Below are 18205 nucleotides of genomic sequence, written 5' to 3' on the forward strand. Positions count from 1 at the left end.
AGCCTTCACCTGCTTGTTTATTCCCTAGAAGGGTGGCCAAGCCCGCATCTGACTCACCACCCTCTCCCATCTACTGCCAACCAGCACAAACCCATTTGGCGTTTTGCTGCCCCACCCCCCCAAAGGCCACGTTACTGCGACCCAGTACTTCTCATTTCTTGTTTGTAATCCACCAATTTTCTCCCCACAAATCTTCCACCAGCAGTCTCAGATTTGTCAGATATTATGCGTTTCCCATTGTGTACAGGTGAACACCATCGTTTCTGAATAGTGCCACCTCCTGCTCTGTAATGTTCTCGTGTTTCATTAATTTTTTGCCCTTGCGCCCAGCAAAACCTTTACTCCTTCGAGCCCGCTCCATGGCTCCATACTTAACTGCCCCTCTCCACCCTCTATGCGGAACAAATTCTGTCCACCCAAGTATGTACCATGCCATTTTTTGCTTGAGAATCTCCAAATCCCTCTGCACGTGTTGCAGTAACGTGAGTTCTGACAATTTCACAAGGCCATCCTCTCCCAAATGTATGATTAACAATTCCGCCACATCCCCAATTCCATAAATTAGCAGTGATGAAAAGAAGCAGGTTACCCCACCGCCTTCTGCTCTTTCCCCACCATAGCACCTCGTGCCGCCTGCTGGATATTCCCAGGCCCCGACCATATATCTGTTTTCTCCACGAACTTCGCTGCCCAGTGGACAAATGAATGGCCGACCAGCCATGTAACCATCTTGCTCTGTGATGGACCAAACGCATCTCCTGCAATGGAAAAATAACTGTAACCTGTGTTGTTTTTTCTGTTGTTTTTTTTTTTTTTTTTTTTTTTTTAACAGAACAAACCCCCCCCCCTTTTAAAACCCCCTCCAACTGTATCGCCCCACCTTTCAGGGTCTTAACTTAAAGTTCACAACACCTTGATCACTAGCGGACTCTCGCCTTGACCTTTTGCCCAGTCCCAACCCAAATGCGCTGCGGCCGTAGCTGCCCCAAACCTAAACTAAGGTGTACCGAAAAAACCATGGCCCGGCGGCCCACACGACCCAACGCCATCCTCAACACTCGTGAGAGCTGAAAACTAGTGAGCTTGGACCTTGATCTGTGCACAAAAACCCCGGCTTCCTTGTTTGACAACCGTGAGGATTGGCTGAAAGCTCCAAAAAACATCCACCCTGCCTAAGCGGAAAAATTGCTAGCTCGTATTCATCTGCGCAACATACCGGCAATTCGTGTAACAAATCTAGTAACGACTCAAAAATTGGGTTCCTTGGCCGTTCTACCCCCCACCGCTCTAATTCTGCCCCAACCTTTTAACATTCTTCCCACCGATCCTTTCTTGCTGGGTCGTGATCAAAAACAATTGCCATAAAAAAGGTCCACCTGCCAGTTTACCCCCAAATAGTGGCCGCTGATACCCTCTCTGAAACATGCACCGTACAAGAACTCAAAACTCCTGATGCTCTAACTGTTTGTCACTCTGCCCCCAAACTTTCCTGTAACCGCTCAAAAACTGAAAAAAAAACCCCAACCAGGCCAGCCGGTAACTTCGCCGATTGGAGTCCGCTAAAAACATCACCACCCACCCGTGATCATCATACCCCCCATTCCCAATTGTCTGCCGTGACCGCTGTCTTGGTCCGCTCCGTTCCTGACCCCAGGTTGCTGAAACGCTGCCCCTGTGAAAGGGACAGGGAAACCGCAATCTCGTTGAGAACTCCTGGTATATGGACAGCTTTAAAGATCACAATTCCGAGATAAGCCCTGCAACATGAATCGGCGCAACCAGCGCAAAAAACCTTCACATCCCTCGCTTCCTGTCTGTTCCTCAATCCACGACAGCCATGTTGTTGGTTCTGAAGAAAACTGCCCTATATGCTAACTCGCGCCCCCATACTGCCATGGCCACCAGCAAGGAAAATAATTTCCAGAACAGCAATGCTCCTCCTAAGTTGTCACCAAAATGCTGGCCTCGCCTCCGAGCACCATCTGCCATCCCCGAAAATCTCTAAAACCATGCGCTCCTGCCGCATCCGAAAATATCTGCACCTGCCATGCTGTCTCTTCTTCCCAGAACCACCTGGGTACCCCAATTAATTGTTCCAGAAATATTTCCCACCTTAACATCTTCTGAGTCCCCTTGACCCTCTTATTCTTTGGTGTGGCAAAACTGCGCCTGACATGCACGACCCTAATCACCTGCAAAAACATCCTCCCCCCTTTAACTGTCCTACAAGCAGGGTTAAGGTACCCCAACCGCTTCTGGGCTGTCTCGAATCGATTTTCCGTGCTTCCTATCACCGTGTCCAAGAAAAACAGCATCTCCGTTACTGTCTGTGCCAGTAATCTGTCCGTCATTATACTGGAGTCTTAAATCCCTACCCAGAAAGGTAAGAAACTATGAGGGGCCTTTGGTCTTTCTGGGTGCCAACGGCACTCCCATCTGCTGTGCCATATCCTGAAAACCTTCCAGAGCCGTCCGGCACTCCCCGCGAACCCTTCCTTCCTACAAAAGAAGTCATCCAAATAATGGGTCACCGCATAATGCCCACTACTCTTGACAAAGACCCACTGCATGAAGGTGCTAAAAGCTTCGAACAACGCGCATGAAATCGCGCGACCCCTGGGCAGGACCCTGTCCACATAGATTGCCCCTTCAAGCTGCATTCCCCAGCAATTCAAAAATCCCTTGTGTGTATCGGCAATAACCTGAAAGCTGATTGTATATTGCATTTTTCCAGTTCTGCCCCATGGCCGCACGCCCTGACCAATTTTACGGCATCATCCACATATGCATACACCAGTCTGGTGTCTTCTGCTGCCATGAAATCGTTAACAGATGTGCCCTCCGGCCATGAGAGGTGATGTATCAACCTGATTTCACCCGGGGCCTTCTTCGGCACGACTCCCAGCGGGGATATCATCAAAATCTGACTTGGCCGCCCATAAAAAATGGGCCCGCAATTCTGCCCAATGCCCGTTCCTTGTCCAGCTTTTCCTTACCACCTGTGGTAATTCCCTTGCAGACCGCACTTTGTCTGCCCAGTGTCTCACCCGTGAGCCGTGGTCACTGACCCTCAAACCTTCTTGAATCCCTTCTGCTAACTCAAAGCAGCTGCCCTATCCGTGTATATACGCAGCCCTGGTAAGATAAAGACTAACCTAACTGGCGTAGGCCCCCTTTTGGAGCAGATAGCGCCCTGTGTCCCTCTGCCTTTTGCCGCCCTCCATTGTACGGAGGGACTGAAGGTGAAAAACATCGAGTAACCTGATGACGGCCCCGCACTTGGAGCAGTCCTGTTTCCTTTTTACAAGGATGTCTGGATCAGAAACCTTTGGTGAAAATCCTGCACGCTCCTGTCGTGTTAAATGTTGTTCTTTGTCTCCCCCCCCCCCGGGGCTGGACGTGCCTGAAAAGGCTTATATACCACCAGTAACCCACTGGCCGTATGTGTCGCTACTGCGGATTGTGATGATGTCATCCCCTGCATCCATGATTCTGGGTCTACATCCCCCCCATGGCTTAATGATGTCCATGTATTTAAATAGCGCTATAGCCTATGTCAGGGTATTTCTCACAATAAATGCTTGCAAAATTAAAAACGCTGACGTCCATATTAATTGGCACCCTCGGCCTACGGGCCAACTCCTACTCTTCTTCCTTAGACCCTCCTTTGGCTTGTATGTCCTTATGAAAGAGTTTAAAAACGTCTACATAATCAGGTCTCCATATTCTTGCCTTCGCTTTTTCCGCTACGTGTGAGCACAATGGCATAGCCAGACCCATATAGGGTAGCCTCTTCTTGTGTCCTCCCCCTTCCTACTCTCCTGTGCCTGACTTCTCTCCTGCTATCTTGTCCCCGCCCTCTCCCTCAGTTGTAGCTCTGGCTCGCAGCAGTGTGTCAACTGTCGAAACTTCCCCCACCCCAACGGACTTGTAAGTTGAAATGACATCCTCTTTTCGCCGTCCCCCAAACCTACCACCATTGCCCTTTACCTCTTCCACGTGTGGTCGAAAGCCGCGAAAACTTTCCGGGCCCCTCGGCCCCGTGCTTGGTCCTGCCTTCTTTCCTGTAGACCCATGCTTTTGTCCCGCTCCTAAAAATAGAAACAGAGAGAGGGGTTGCGCCGCTCCTGCGTCCTCTTCCCCTCCCCCTTATGCTGTGTACCTCTGTTTCCCAGATCTCCCCCTTTTCCCATTCTTCCAGAAACCTATTCATAGTCCAGTTCTAGCACTTCCTATTCGCACACATCTGTTTGTCAAACACTCCCACTCATCCTCATGCATTTATTAGACATGTCATCTTGCCCCACATGGCGTCCGCCATTCTGTGTTGTCCCCGATCCTGCGATGTAGAGAAGGCCGCCGAAAACCCCTCTAGCGCTTCTGACCAACGTGCCGGGGCCGTATTGCGCCCCGTTGGTATCGCCTTCTTTCTACCAACCTCTTGCGTTGGCATTGACCTTCCGCGCGCCACATGGCCGTATGCGCCACTGGCTCCCATCTTGCTACCTAAAACACTATCCTCCCCGACTTCCTGTCCCCTTCCGCTCGGGACCCGTACCCATCTGCCCCTTCCTCTGTCTTGGGGCATGGTTCCTTCGTTGCCTGTACTGTCTGCTGGCCTCTCCGGCTGCCGGCCGCATGGCACGGACATGTCCGGGGCGGGGGTCCCGCCTACACTTGCCTGCCTGTGCCCCCTTGCTGCGGCCCACAGAGGGAGTGTTGATAAGGGATACGTGGCCTTTGCGTAACCTGCCGCCTCCCAGGGTCTTGCCGTGGGGCCTGGACAAAGGGGAGGGGGACTGTGAGCGCGTTAATTTTTCCCTGCGCAATAGCCTCCCTGTATAAAATTGTATCTATTACTTTTCATAATATATATATATATATATATATATATATATTTTTTTTTTTTTTTAATTTCTTTTTGGGGGGGGGGGGGGGGTGCCTGTATTGGCCCTAACTCGCTTAATTGGGCCCTGAAAGCCTGTGGCGAGGGCCCCACGCCTTAATGTGTGATCTCCCCCCACCTATTAATTATAGTTAACCAGCCTGTGCCTGAAAACATAATGCTCTAATTTAAACTTACCCTAGTCTACTTACTGATAATAATTTTTTTTTTTTTTTTAGAGCCCCCACGCGGTCGGAGCCAGGCAATCTGGACCGCCGCTGAATGAATTGAAAATGTTGGGCCCCCCGGAAAAAAGGGGGAGGGGGCCTGCTGTCGGGGCCCCCAGGGGGCCGCAGTGGCTCAAAACAGCCACTTGCTACTGCGGTGGTGGAGCTGCGAATGCAGGCCTGCTGGCCAGCAAACGCGTGTCTTGTTCCTGAAATGGGGGTGGGGGGGGGCGTGCTCGAAAGGAGCGCATGGCCACCCCCAGTAATTGTGAAAGGGGGCCGCGCGGGCTGCAAGCGTGCCCCGGCCCCCTAGTATTAAAACCAAAGGACACCAAAACTCCCATATACCGCTTCCCTGCCCTAAACCCCAGCCTACCTGCACCACAAACTCCCACTATGAAGGATCCCCAGGGACCGGCCACTCCAAATTAAAACGCGCGATGTAAGCGCGGAAAAGAGGCCGGTCCCTCCACCCCCAACCCCTTTTATTTCCTCCCCCTAGACCCGCCCCCACTTACCTTTCCCAATCCCTGTCCCTCGCCGTCACTTCCTTTCCCGAATTGACCCGCGGGAAGACTAGAGCGTTGCTCTTGCTGCCCGCGGGCCCCTCCATTCTTCGCTCCTATCTTCGCATTTCTAAGTCTCCCTCTTCTCTCCTTTCCTCGTCATTTCCATTGATGTCCTACTCTAAGCAGCGCTTTGAATTAACATAAAGGCAGTGTGAAGCACTACACCACCAGCAACATTGATGTACATGGCATAACGTGACTTTTTCTTTATATGTTTCTTTTTCAGAAATAAATATGCTCCATCAGAAGCTCCCATTAAAGGCACACCTTTGCAATACGTGAAAGACGGCTCGAGATTTCTCTTCACAGAGTAAGCAAGAGGCGTTAGCATTCCTATTTACATTTTGTTTTGAAAGCACGTTCTTGATGTCAGACGGCCGCGTGTCCCCACAGCTGGAGTGGTTGTAAATCATGTGTTGGCAGATATCTGATGAATGATATATGTACTAGCTGTGACACACGTGCCCTCCGGTGGTACCTCACTATGTACAATTAGCGTCAGAATACACTGTTCTGAGGAACCTGGGCCATCACCGCTGACGTACTGCGTCATTCGCAGCTCGTCCTATCGCTGCCCTTTCCTCGAGTTCAAAGAAGTGACCGTTTGCGCATTTCGCTTCCCTGGCGTCTCAGGTTTCTCGCACCAGGGCGCATCTGTTGGCTGCGTGATATCTCCGCCACCTCTGACCTGATGTGTAGACGTTTTAACTGAGCAAGCATGTGGGGGGTATCCAGGCCCTCTCTGGGGTGACAAACGCTCGGATGTGACGATTTAGAAGCGGCATATATTATTCATGTGACAAGTGACAGCGCATGATTTATGCAAGGTGTACGGGGAGGGCAAGGGACAGGACGGCTTCTGAATTCCGTGTTTATGGCTTCTTTAATCATGTCTGTGAACTCAGTCGTGCTGTGTACTTAAGTTGTTTAACCGATTATTTGAATGTTTTAATAAAATCTTTGTATGGAATTTTCGAAAAAATTATTTTTGTGGAATCTTGGTATTTATATATAAGATCGATAGATGAATGTTGCTGTGAAAAGTGCTTATCAATTTGCTGTAGGAAATACTTAAATACACTAAGCAGATGTTCACAGATCAGTGTGAAAATCCTGAAATATATTCCTTCAATGCATGCACAAAATAGTGAAATATATTCATCAGATCGTTGATCAAAATCCTGAACATACTAATACAATAATACTACATACTAATACAAATAATACTGTATCAGTAAACAAATTCCTGAAATATGTTTGTAGAATGGACAAACAATTCTGAAATTCACTAATCAATTCTTGAAATATATCCAATGCTCAACTTGAACCTTGAAATATCTCTGTTAAGTCAATTTACAAGATTCTAAAGCAACCTATGCAGTCCTGTCCTAGTGGCCACATTCAGGATCTTAATTCATCTTTGCACCTATGGCACCCAATAATAACTTTGGTCATCCCCACCTGAGGGAAAAACTTTCAATAATGCTCGGCGTAGAACACTGGGAGCTTATCATCCAATCAGAATTCTCCCCTTATAGGTTATATTCAATGTTCCATGCCTGCAAAGGTTCCAGCCTGTTGCAGTTGGCTTCTAACTCCTTCCCATGTGGTGTGGGCAAATAGGGTGCACCGTGGGAACATGAATAACATCTCACCAAATGATATTGGTGAAAAAATGTCTCCAATCTCTTGTGGCGCGCCCTCAGCCTCTTCTCATTCATCCCCAGCTCACAGGTGGCTATCCTTGCAATTGCTGAGACAAGCCCAACTAGCCAAAGAAAAGTACAAAAACGTAAATAAACGTTGCCTACCTTCTTTGGCTAATTGAGCTCTCCTGACTTAAACCAAGAGGAGGAGTCCAAAGAGTGATCTGTAAACTGGTGTTCTTAAAAAGGGAGTGAGGTGGGAGCGGTGCGTGAGGATGGAACTGGTAGATCACCCATTCAGTTGAATGTTGATGGCCCCTCCTCCAGCAGAGCTCATTATTTTGGGTGGGCGGATGCTGACATCCACATGTTGTTTGTATCTTCAGGTCAATAATGTATGTTAATTGCCTGGCTCCCGTTATGCGCCCTTGCACACGACTTTTCCTATAACTACGGGGAGGGCAACTAAGATCCGTTATTTATCACAGGTGCAGGCAATTCGAAGAAGGGATGACGGTGTCCCCATAGTGGTTTAATCTGTCAAAAATTGTGTTTTATGTCTTTATCATGATTGTCCAAACTGCCTGTTTATTGTTGCACGTCCACCCTGCCACAGAGGGAGTTTACCCGATACTGTATTTGACTACATTCTAGCATTTATGCAATGCTCAGTACCCCGTTGAGTTGCATAGAAGTGTATTTTCGGACAGGTAGCATGCTTCACCATTGGGAGCGCATGGCAAGCAGAGTATTTGTAAAGTTTGATGATCAAGGGTGTTTGTTCAGCATGGTAATAGAGCAGGAGGTGTCTGAGAGCTGCAATACATATACATTTACTTAGGTGGCAGTGATAGTTAACTCTGCAGGTCCTGTGTTATGCTTCCTCTTGTATTATGCTGGAGGCAGAGCAAAGAGGCAGGGACCTTCCAGTTCTCTGAGGAGAAGCTAACATTTACATAAATGCAGCGTTTCCAAAAAGATCAATTCTGTTTCTATTTCCTTTTATAAAACCGTCTACTTTTATTGACAGCTATCCAAAAAACTTGGGCAGACTTTAGGCTCAACTAAACCAGCGATGTAATTAACATTCCTTTATTTATTAAAAAGGCTGATCAGAACAGAAATGGGCGGAGATAGGGCATGGGCAGGTTAATTCCCAATAAGAGGACTTCTTCACATACTTAAGCCGTTTACTTTATTGCCCTGCGAAGCTGACTTTATTAATGTGATTAATGTATCCGCTCACAAGCTTGTGTCTTCATTAATTACTCGTTGTGTGTTTTGAAAACAATAGTCTAGGGTCACTAAAGTTTGAGCCTGTGCTTTTACACAGAGAATCATCTCAGAGATACTGCTAGTTTATCATATAGAATACTGCCATACTCATTGTTCTATAATCGGACGTATGGGACATGTTGTATTGCTTAATTATCACACACTCGGCGCGGCCTTCGATAGCGTCAACGTTGTTAATATTATTAAATGCTTTAAATGGTAGCACGGTGGTTATATGCAAGCATTAAATATAGGGCCCCGACCAGGGTTCTTTGACCAAACATACATATAGGATTGAGCTATACTGCTTAGTTATTACACGCCTAGATTCCTGAAGCTTCTCGTTTATTGCAAACTTGAACAACCGCGTAGTATTGTACGTTTGTGTGCTGTACACATAACCATGATCCTGTATTATTCTGAAAAAAAATAATATATATATATATATATATATATATCACACAAGAATATGAGCATATACATACGCACGGTAAAAGAGTTCTTTATGTCTTTTTTGTTACACATGCAGACAAGTTTATGTATTACTCAAGCGTACACACCTTCGATGCTGGAATAATGCCCATGTAAGTTTATCTTTTAAGCACTCTATGCTGGAACCATGTTTGTTTATCATCGTCCCATGCACGAGCACGCACCATTGTTCGTGTTACACACGCACAGGACCCTACAGCAGCTCTCATTAATTAAACAACACAGCTTCCCCGTAGTACATGCATGCACTTCTCAGCGGCAGCACACGTGCTATTACTGTCGTGGGAGGCGGGTTTGGCAGGACGAGGTGACCCTCCAGTGCTCCCAGATGTGCAAGGCGACAACCAGATGCGCTGTTGTTTCCTGCAGGTGTGATGGGCGATACACCCCTCGGTCCGCTTGCTTCACTGCTCAAATATTGAATGAATTCTCAGACCTGCACTCAGCACATATGGGGCTCGGCGTGTTAGGCATTTTCAAAATGGAGCATACAGTGGAAACGTTCAGATGGAATTGTATCCCGGAAGTATCACAATTTTGTAATCCACGCGCACTTACAAAATTCAAAGTGTTACTAAATTCACACAAGTGCTGGGGTGGGCCTTAAAGCAGCCATCGACAACTGCCCGAGCTGCAGCGGGCAGCCGTTTCAAACAGAGCCGTCACATAATGTCTATATGTGAAATAACTTGTCCCTATCAAGCAGAGAGCGCCATAAGCCTCACGCATCATAAAACGTATGCATTGTTTGTTGTGATTTTTGAAGCATTTGTTTGTATGATGCCTCTTGCTTGGGTCGTTTCAGAGACTTTTCATTGCTAGTTTATGTGAACAACGGTGCGGGAGAGAGAGGGCAACAAGCAATGATGCCGGAGAGGGGCAGGAGGGACGGCGGTGCAACAAGCAGTGTGGAGGGATAGGGCAACAAGCAAAGGGGCTGGAGAAACACGGCAACAAGTAACGGAGGACCGCGAGCACTGGAAGGACACTAATAAAGACATGAATCAGTGCTTGGTCCATGCTCCATGAAAGAGACAAACGCATGAAGAGAAAGTGAAACGCATGCTCTGACTGATGAGAAGGACATGAGAGTGACAATGAAGTCAGCCAGTGGTTGTGTTATGTTATCTACACTTATTATAGCCTCGGCGCTGTAGCACAGATCCAGGAAATGAAAAAAGAGGGAGACTAGAAAAGGCCAGTTTTTGAGTAGTTTTCAGAAACGCACTAGGTCAGAGCACGTGGGAGTGTACAGAGGAACTTTATTACAGTGATGCGGCCGAGCTAAGAAAAAGATCAGCCACCATATTTGACTCTGCAAATGATCTGAGGGCAGAGCAAGAGCTGATAATTTGATCTCAGCTTTCTAATGGGGCAGTTGGGGACAAGTTTATTTTGAAAATATGTGGGTTCTTTCCCTGATAAGGACTTGTGTACCGGCCATAATAGTTTTAAAATGGCATGTTTAATTATAGGAAACCAATGTGATGGCCAGAGAGTAGCTTTTGATGGCGTTTTGGGGGGAGGAGGGTTTTGCAAACAAGACAATCCGCTGTGTTCTGAACTGCTTGTAATTTTGACTAAAGAGATTTTATTTGCTGCAACCAACAGGGTGTTTCCATAGTTCAGATGGCTGATTACAAGAGCCTGTATAAAAGTCCTTCTTGTGTGGAGAGCCTGCCATTAGAATGCTCTTCTCAACATGCGCATAATACCGAAGCAGGTACTGCATATAGAGCCTACCTGCTCGTTCATGGTCAGATTGTCATTGACTAAGATGCCAAGGTTCTTCAATACAGATTTAGGATGGGATGGGGTGGGGGTACTAATACCTAATTCAGATGGTCACTAGCCGTCCGACCAGTAGTCGAGAGCTTTTCCAAACATTTCCATCCTATCACTATTGAGCTGTGGGCAGTTCTGGGACATACAAGATGCAACATTCCTCATGCATTCTTTGAATTTAGCTTTAATAGATTCAGGGTTATGGCCCTTAGAAATGATCAGTTGTGGTCATCTGCATAACAGATGACATCTAGACCGCAGGATCTAACAACTAGAGCCAGAGGAGCAACATAAATGTTGAAAAGCATAGGACTCAATGAGGAGCCCTGAGTTACTCCTTTGTCTGATGGCATGACATGGGATTTGAAAGGGCCAAGGTTAATGGTTTGAGTGTGATTGCTGAGGAAACTCTGAAACCAGCCAAGAGCTTACATTTGACCCAATCTCAGAGAGTCGTCGGACCATGATGGAACGTGAGATGGTGTCAAAGGCAGTAGGCAAGTCCAGAAGCACCAGCATAGATGGGTAGCAAATGCCAGCAAATCGGTTTCAGTACTATGTGCAGCTCTAAAGTCAGATTGCAAGGGATCCAAGATGGAATTATTTTCTAAATAGCTAGAAATTTGCTGATTAACTAGGTTTTCCAGCACCTTGCTGAGACAGAGAAGAAGAGATATCCACCTACACTTGGCAGGTTTCAAGGGAGCTCTATTGTTTTTTTTCAAAATGGGCATAACTTGCGCTGCTTTGATGCTTTCCACATTTGAGGTATGGTTGCTGTACTCAAGGATAAATTAAACAGTGCTGTGATATCTGGAAGCAGAGTTTCAGCAAGTGTCACCATGATGTGTCGGGCCAAGAGATCTAAGGTAGAGCCTTACTTCATTTAGTTCATCGTTTCTAAGGCAAGATTTAGGGTGAAGGGTTCCAGGCAATCCAATGTGATGGAGGATTTATAAGCAGGGGAAGGAACATTAAGAGTAATAGTGGTAGGGAGACGGTTAGCAAGGTTCCTACAGATAGTCTATTGTTTTCTTCAAAACGGTTAGCCAAGATGTTGCACAATTTCTGGGAGGCTGGGATGGATGAAGTGTATGCAGTAGGCTTCATGAACTCATTTAGGACTTTAAATAATTCTTTGGTTGAATTACCAGCACTGTCAATTCTATTGATGAGCTGTAATTTATAACTGTGTTTGAGCTTTTTATGATATCTGTTTAAGGATAGTTTGTAGGTGAACTTGCCCTGGAGAGATTTGGACATGTACCATATTTTCTGCAATTGACTACAGGCTGATCTCTCCTGCTTTAGTGCTTCCAAGAACCATGGGGAGTGGGGCCTGGAGGAATTGCCACAAATGGTTCTTATGGGTGCTACTATGTCCAGATTGTGGGCAAAGGATTCTTGAAAGCTTGAAAGTTTGAAAGTGCTCTGCCAACAGCTGAGGAATTTATGGCATATTGGGTAGTAGATATAGTAGAAAAGGTAGAGTTTCAGATCTCTCTCCAGGGCTTTGTCCGTTTTTGACCATCATGGTAAGTAATGAAGAGGCTCTGAGCCAATTTTAAGAGGTTTTTTTCAACTAACAAAAGATCTCACAAGCGACACCACATGCACTTTCTCAGGCAAGGTCTAAATACTACAAGAATACATAGGAAGACAGAATCGAGCAGGAACTTGGTCAAGGCAACACTGACCATATCTTTAGAGGGCTACGAGCTATTGAGAACCCCAAAATTATTAGTTAAAGGAGCGTAATGAATTGGATAAAGGGACAAGGAGTTGTATTTATGCAAGAGCACATAGGTTTCAGCTAAAATGTGTTGTTTAGATGGTTACGCACAAAAAAAGTTCAAGTAGCATGTCTTTGAGGAGGTATTTGAAGCTTTGCAAAGAGAAGGTGTATTTAATGTGGATACAGAGGGAGTTCCAAACTTTCAGGGCATTTTAGGAAAAAGATCTGCATAGTGTGCATTTTTGTCCCTGAAGTAGGAAGTAAGGAGAAATTGTTGGTATTTCATGTAAAGAGAGCAAGAGCCTCCACAAAAGAAAAGTTTGTGAGTGAAGTATTTTGGAGTTTGGTGCTTCAGAGCTTTGAAGGCAAGTCCAGCAGTTTTCATTATGAAACAAGCCTCAGATGGGATCCATTTAGAGTGGGTAAGCACAAGGGTGATATTTCTCATTTTAGGTGTGTCATTAATCTAGACCATTCGATATTAATAAAGTATATTTATACTATACTTACTTCTAGGAGTTTTCAGTCAGCTCTCTTCATCCAGTGGACTGTTATTGTGTCATTCACATTTTTCATCTATCCGCTAAAGCATAGGGTATTGGGTCAGGAGTAAGTGATGGCATACCACCATTTCACGAGTGACATATTCACACTTAAATTAGCTCCCTTTTGTCTAAAGGAATGCTATGGCAATGTGTGCTATTTGCGATCAAAAATATTTTTGCTTTTAGTCCGTTTTTTTTTTTTATTGTGGGCGTACTGGCAGTTCCCCAAACAATGTTTTACAAAATGCAAAACCTTAACAAAACTAGCATTGATAAAGCTAAAGTACTGGTGACCAACACCGACCACTTGGCTTTGCAAGTGTTTGTTTGTATCACTCAGGATTCTTGCTGAAGCTTGCCACTGAGAGGGCCTAGTCTAATATGGGTAGACCAGTGAGGAGGAAGGAGAGAATGCATTTCAGCATCTTAAGTTAGTGAAAGTGGAATCTGATAGATTTAGCTCTGGCTTAGAAATACCTTTTAAGAGCAAGGTTAGAGTCAAGAAGGAATCCAAGAAACTTAGCAAAGATGGCCAGTTGTGGGTGGAGTCTGCTAATTTTAGTGATTCAAGATAGAGAATGTAAAGGTCAGGTGTGAGGAATAGAAATGTCTTCTTTAGTGTGTTACATTTAAATACATGTTCTCTGTCCATTTGTGGATGTGCTGAAGTTTGAAGTTTCAAGGAAATCTTGTTAGAGACAGGCCTGAGGGCCATCTGTGTATTGATGAAATGAGACACCAAGATGTAGATGAAGCTCATACATAGGTTCTAAATAGATATAAAATAAAATTGGTGCTACAATGGAGCCAGGAGGATCATCACATGAGATGAAAAAGGCAACAGAATAGTTATTGCAAATGTTGAGCATTTATAAGCATGCTACGAGACAGGTCCAGGACTGCTGTAGAACAGATCTCCCCGACCCATCCTGTTTTTCAGAGTGTCCAACAGAATATGATCATCATTTGCCTCAAAAGCTGTTGTTAGATCTGGGGTTAGACTAGCAGGATAACCGCGGGTTGTTTAAATGTTTTCCATTTAGATTTTCTATATGCATTCTGGGTCACTGTCTTGAAAATCCTGCTTGCACCCAGCCCTATTTTACCAGCATTGAAACACTGCAGCTCAAAACCTACCTGCCCACCCACTCACCTAAGGGGTGTTTGTTTTACATTCAACATTTCATGAATGTAGACTGGATTTAAAGGTCACATTAATATGGTGATCCTCTGGAAATAGCAGTGCCCCAAAGTTGTTGAAAAAAGCGCACTATTGCTAGGTTTTTCTTGATCAAGTGTTGTTATTTGCAATATTTAGCTTAGTTCATTAAATGTATTTGTTTATTGGAACCTAAGGCGTACACCTCTTATCTTAGTTCTGTAGCCCTTTTGTAATATTCTTGGTGTTTCCTTATGCCAATATTGTGTATTCAGTATTCTCTAGATATACCCATCTCCTGTAAACGAATATTTGCACGCAGAAGAAGGCCTGATAGCCCACAGTAGATGAGCGCTCTGGATTAGTAGTCACTATATTCTACTGAAGGCATGAAAAATTAATCTGGGAAAACTTGTCAATCAGTGTTGCCTGATGGCTCTGTGTTTCTGTACTGCCTTTTGGTAGTGCTGCGGCTTCAAGAGAGCTGACAGTTTCCATAACTAGCTCCCCCGAAACATATCTCATCGCACATGCACTGGGACCAGCCTTCAAACTGGAGACAAGCAAGGGTTCCTTCAAGGACGAATCAAACACTCAAGAGAGTTACCTAGAAGACAGCTCTGCAGTCAGTAGAAATTTGTAAGCATTTCTTCTTTTCTGACACAATAAATATATATTACAGCAGCTCCGTTGCCTTTCCCCATAGCTCCCAGCTTCCCCCTAGATGCCATCCTGTTTCCATGCACCCCTTAAACACATTTTCACTTCTGTGTCTATTCTTGATATGATGGGCGAGGGCGGAAGGAATTTAGAGCAAACTTCCCACAGGGCATATTAGTGAGTCTCCTCAAAAACTAAGAAAGTATAACATATGGGAGCAAGTTCCCCAAGTGCATTGTAGGAATATTTTAAGTAACTAGGGAGTTCCCTGAGTACATAGAGGAATGAGGCTGATTACTAATATGTTTTCTTCCTTCTTTAAACCGAGGCTACAATCATGCTCATTGACCTGCTTCTCACCTCAGCTGCTGTCCATGGCAAACATTGTGACATCACAACTCAAATGTAATAAGCTATTACAGTTGAGCAGCTATGTCATTCTATTATGGTAGGCGACTAGAGACCTCACAACTCAAATGTAGAAAGGGAATTAGAGACCGTTTCTAGGTGTAACATTACCCATCACCTTTTGATGTCACTAAAATAATATATCTATTGATCTATGTATTTATTAATTTGGGCTTTCTGCCAGCACTCTTCATTCATGGCCTGTTGTTTTGATGCACCATTCACATTTTTCCCCCCCACGACAGCATACAGGGCAGTGGATAAGCCCACCTTTACCATTGGTAAACTTCATTGTGAGTGACAGCATTGCGCACTTTCACAGAGTTCAGCCACAAAAAATTAGTTTGCTTCACTACCAGAGACTGCTAGGGCAAAGTGTGCTTTGTGAGGCAGAAAAATATTTTTAGCCTTAACTAATCATTACTTTTTATGTGAATGAGGACCTGGCTGCTCCTCAAAAATAAGGTTTTACAATTACCACACAAAACCAGCAGCCAATGCTAGACCTTTTGACTTTGCCAATGTTTGTTATATTGGGATTGGCTTTCATGTGTTATATATACATAATGAGTAATTGTTTATTATGGCTTAATGCTGCCTTTACTTGGTTCTAGTGACATGATAAACCAGAAGGTCAATATCACCGGAACCCTAGGAGAGAGTTGAAGCTGTCCTCTTTCAATGTGCAGCCAACAGTGAGCGCTGAAGAAAATTAAAATGTCACAGTTTTGTTTACCTTTCATGAAGAGATTGCCAATTAAACAATTGACAGTGATCAGGGCCAGTGCAATTTGTGATTCTAGGGATACGGCATTTAACACATAAGTATACATGTACTGCCCTTGCCGTACAGTTTTCTGCATAATTTGCAGATTTCAACAAAACATTTTATTTATAGCTGGTTAAAACTAACAGACAATAGTCTTATGAAGAAACATGGGCTTCGTGGTGCAGTCCTAAATGAGATAAATGGTTGCATTTATGGCACTTTTGAGGTCAATCAGTTGGACATTAGGAAGGATTCCTCTAAAAGCATGTTCTGCTGCCCATTTTGGAACCAGCCCCCCCACCTCCTTTAAATTATTACCGTCCAGTGGAAGGGAACCGAGCACTCTATGAATGTGGTGATCTAAACTAGCAGTCTTTAAACACCCACTCCTCATGTGATCTAAGGCTCATAGCAGCTTCTAACATACTGCCAAGAGGGAATTGCAGGTAGAGCAGGAGGAGGTGGGCAGAAGTTTGGAGAAGTCTGAACATGTCTCGGCTCAGGAGAATCATCATACCAGTGACACCCAGGCACAGGGTTCTATACATACAACTGGCTGATTCCTTACATTACAGATTCCTTACATTGAGCTGCCCTCCCTCAGCTAACAGGAGAGTGAGAGATGTTTGGGGTCTCATAGATAGGAGACCATGCACTCATCTACCTCGCCGATAGCTCTGTGAGCTGTGCTGCTCCTGTCCCCCAGTAGCAGTCAGGGTTTACCCCCCGAAGTGCCTGCATTTCTACAACTGATTGGACACTCATGGTATACATTCTTTACTCCACTGGCTTTACCCCGCAGGATGGTATCACTCATGTACGTACCACACAGATAAGAACAATGAGGTATTTTTTTGTAGGTACTTTACCCCACAGTACCTTACCATGCAGGTATGTGTTTTTTCATGATAAACATTATGCTATTGAAAAATGTATTTGTTGGTTAAGAGATAGTAAGGATTAATGGATAGGTAAGGGTAATGGAGGTTAGAGTTAAAGGAAGCTAAGGGATTTTTAGGGTTCCGGTGAGGGTAGAGGTAAGGTTTTTTTAGGGTTCAGGGACAGTTTTAGGTAAAGGGAGGTAAGGGTTTAGGGTTCATAGATATGTTAAGGGAGGTAAGGTTTTTTTTTTAGAATTTAGCAGCTGGTAGAGGTAAGGGGATTTTAGGGGTCAGCGAGGGTAAAGGAAAGGGGATAAGGGCTTTTTGGGGTTTAGGAGAGGGTATGGATAAATGGGATAAGTGTTTTTTAGAGTCTGGGGGAGGGGTGGTAATAGGAGATAAGGAGTGTTTTTGGTTATGGGGAGGCTACAGAGAGGCTATTGGGTTGAAAAGAAAGGAAGAATATTAGATATCTAGCAACAAACTACTACTAAGGTAAAACAATGACAAAGGACTCTGGCTGGTCCTGCAGTACAAAAACACTGCAATTTACCATTTATGGTTAAATGAAGTAACTATAACTTGCACACATACCATGCATTGCCCATGGCTTCACATATTACATCACTCATGACATGTTATATGATATAATTGATAGCATCACTGATGATATCTGAAATTACATAATTAATTACATCTCTGTGCATGGCAAATGCACAAGTCATACTCCAATGAACAATCACTGATGCATTTCAGTGTTTTTTATATATATATCAGACTTCACAACAGCATTGTGGGGTTAAAGGCATGCGTTGTAAAGCCGTGGGTGATATTACTACACTTTGTGAAGGTCAACGCGCGGTAATACCCTTAAGGTAAATACGCGCAGTTTAAAGACCCACACTGTAAAGTCTGATACTAAACACTGACTTGTTGCATGTGCTCCCCTAGCAATCTCAGGACTATCTTCTGATCTATGTCCACTCCCCCTCCCAGATCCGGTCTACCTAGGCAGAGGCTGCTCCCTCTCCTACCAAGGAAGGGTGCTGTAAGACACAGGTACCCCTGCCTCACCATCGGCAGCATCTGGCATCCAGTAGATGATGGATGGACTCTCGTGAACGTGTCAGAAGTGAATTATGGCTGAAGATGACAGTAAACAGGTTGTC

At 44.9% G+C, this 18205-nt stretch overlaps 1 protein-coding gene across 15 annotated transcripts in view; it reads left to right on the forward strand.

Moving 5' to 3' along the window:
* Nucleotides 1-18205, forward strand: part of LINGO1 (leucine rich repeat and Ig domain containing 1) — a 3157620-nt gene that overhangs the window by 1211816 nt on the left and 1927599 nt on the right. For 13 of the 15 annotated variants that reach the window (XM_069222181.1, XM_069222179.1, XM_069222184.1 and 10 more), the window contains one exon: nucleotides 5908-5991. The exons of the other annotated variants lie outside the window; for them this stretch is intronic. The gene's annotated coding sequence lies outside the window, so the exon portion shown is untranslated. The remainder of the gene's footprint in view (nucleotides 1-5907; nucleotides 5992-18205) is intronic. 15 annotated transcript variants of the gene reach the window in all.

Source organism: Pleurodeles waltl, chromosome 3_1 (genome assembly GCF_031143425.1).
Source record: "Pleurodeles waltl isolate 20211129_DDA chromosome 3_1, aPleWal1.hap1.20221129, whole genome shotgun sequence".
In the NCBI taxonomy this organism is placed as follows: domain Eukaryota; kingdom Metazoa; phylum Chordata; class Amphibia; order Caudata; family Salamandridae; genus Pleurodeles; species Pleurodeles waltl.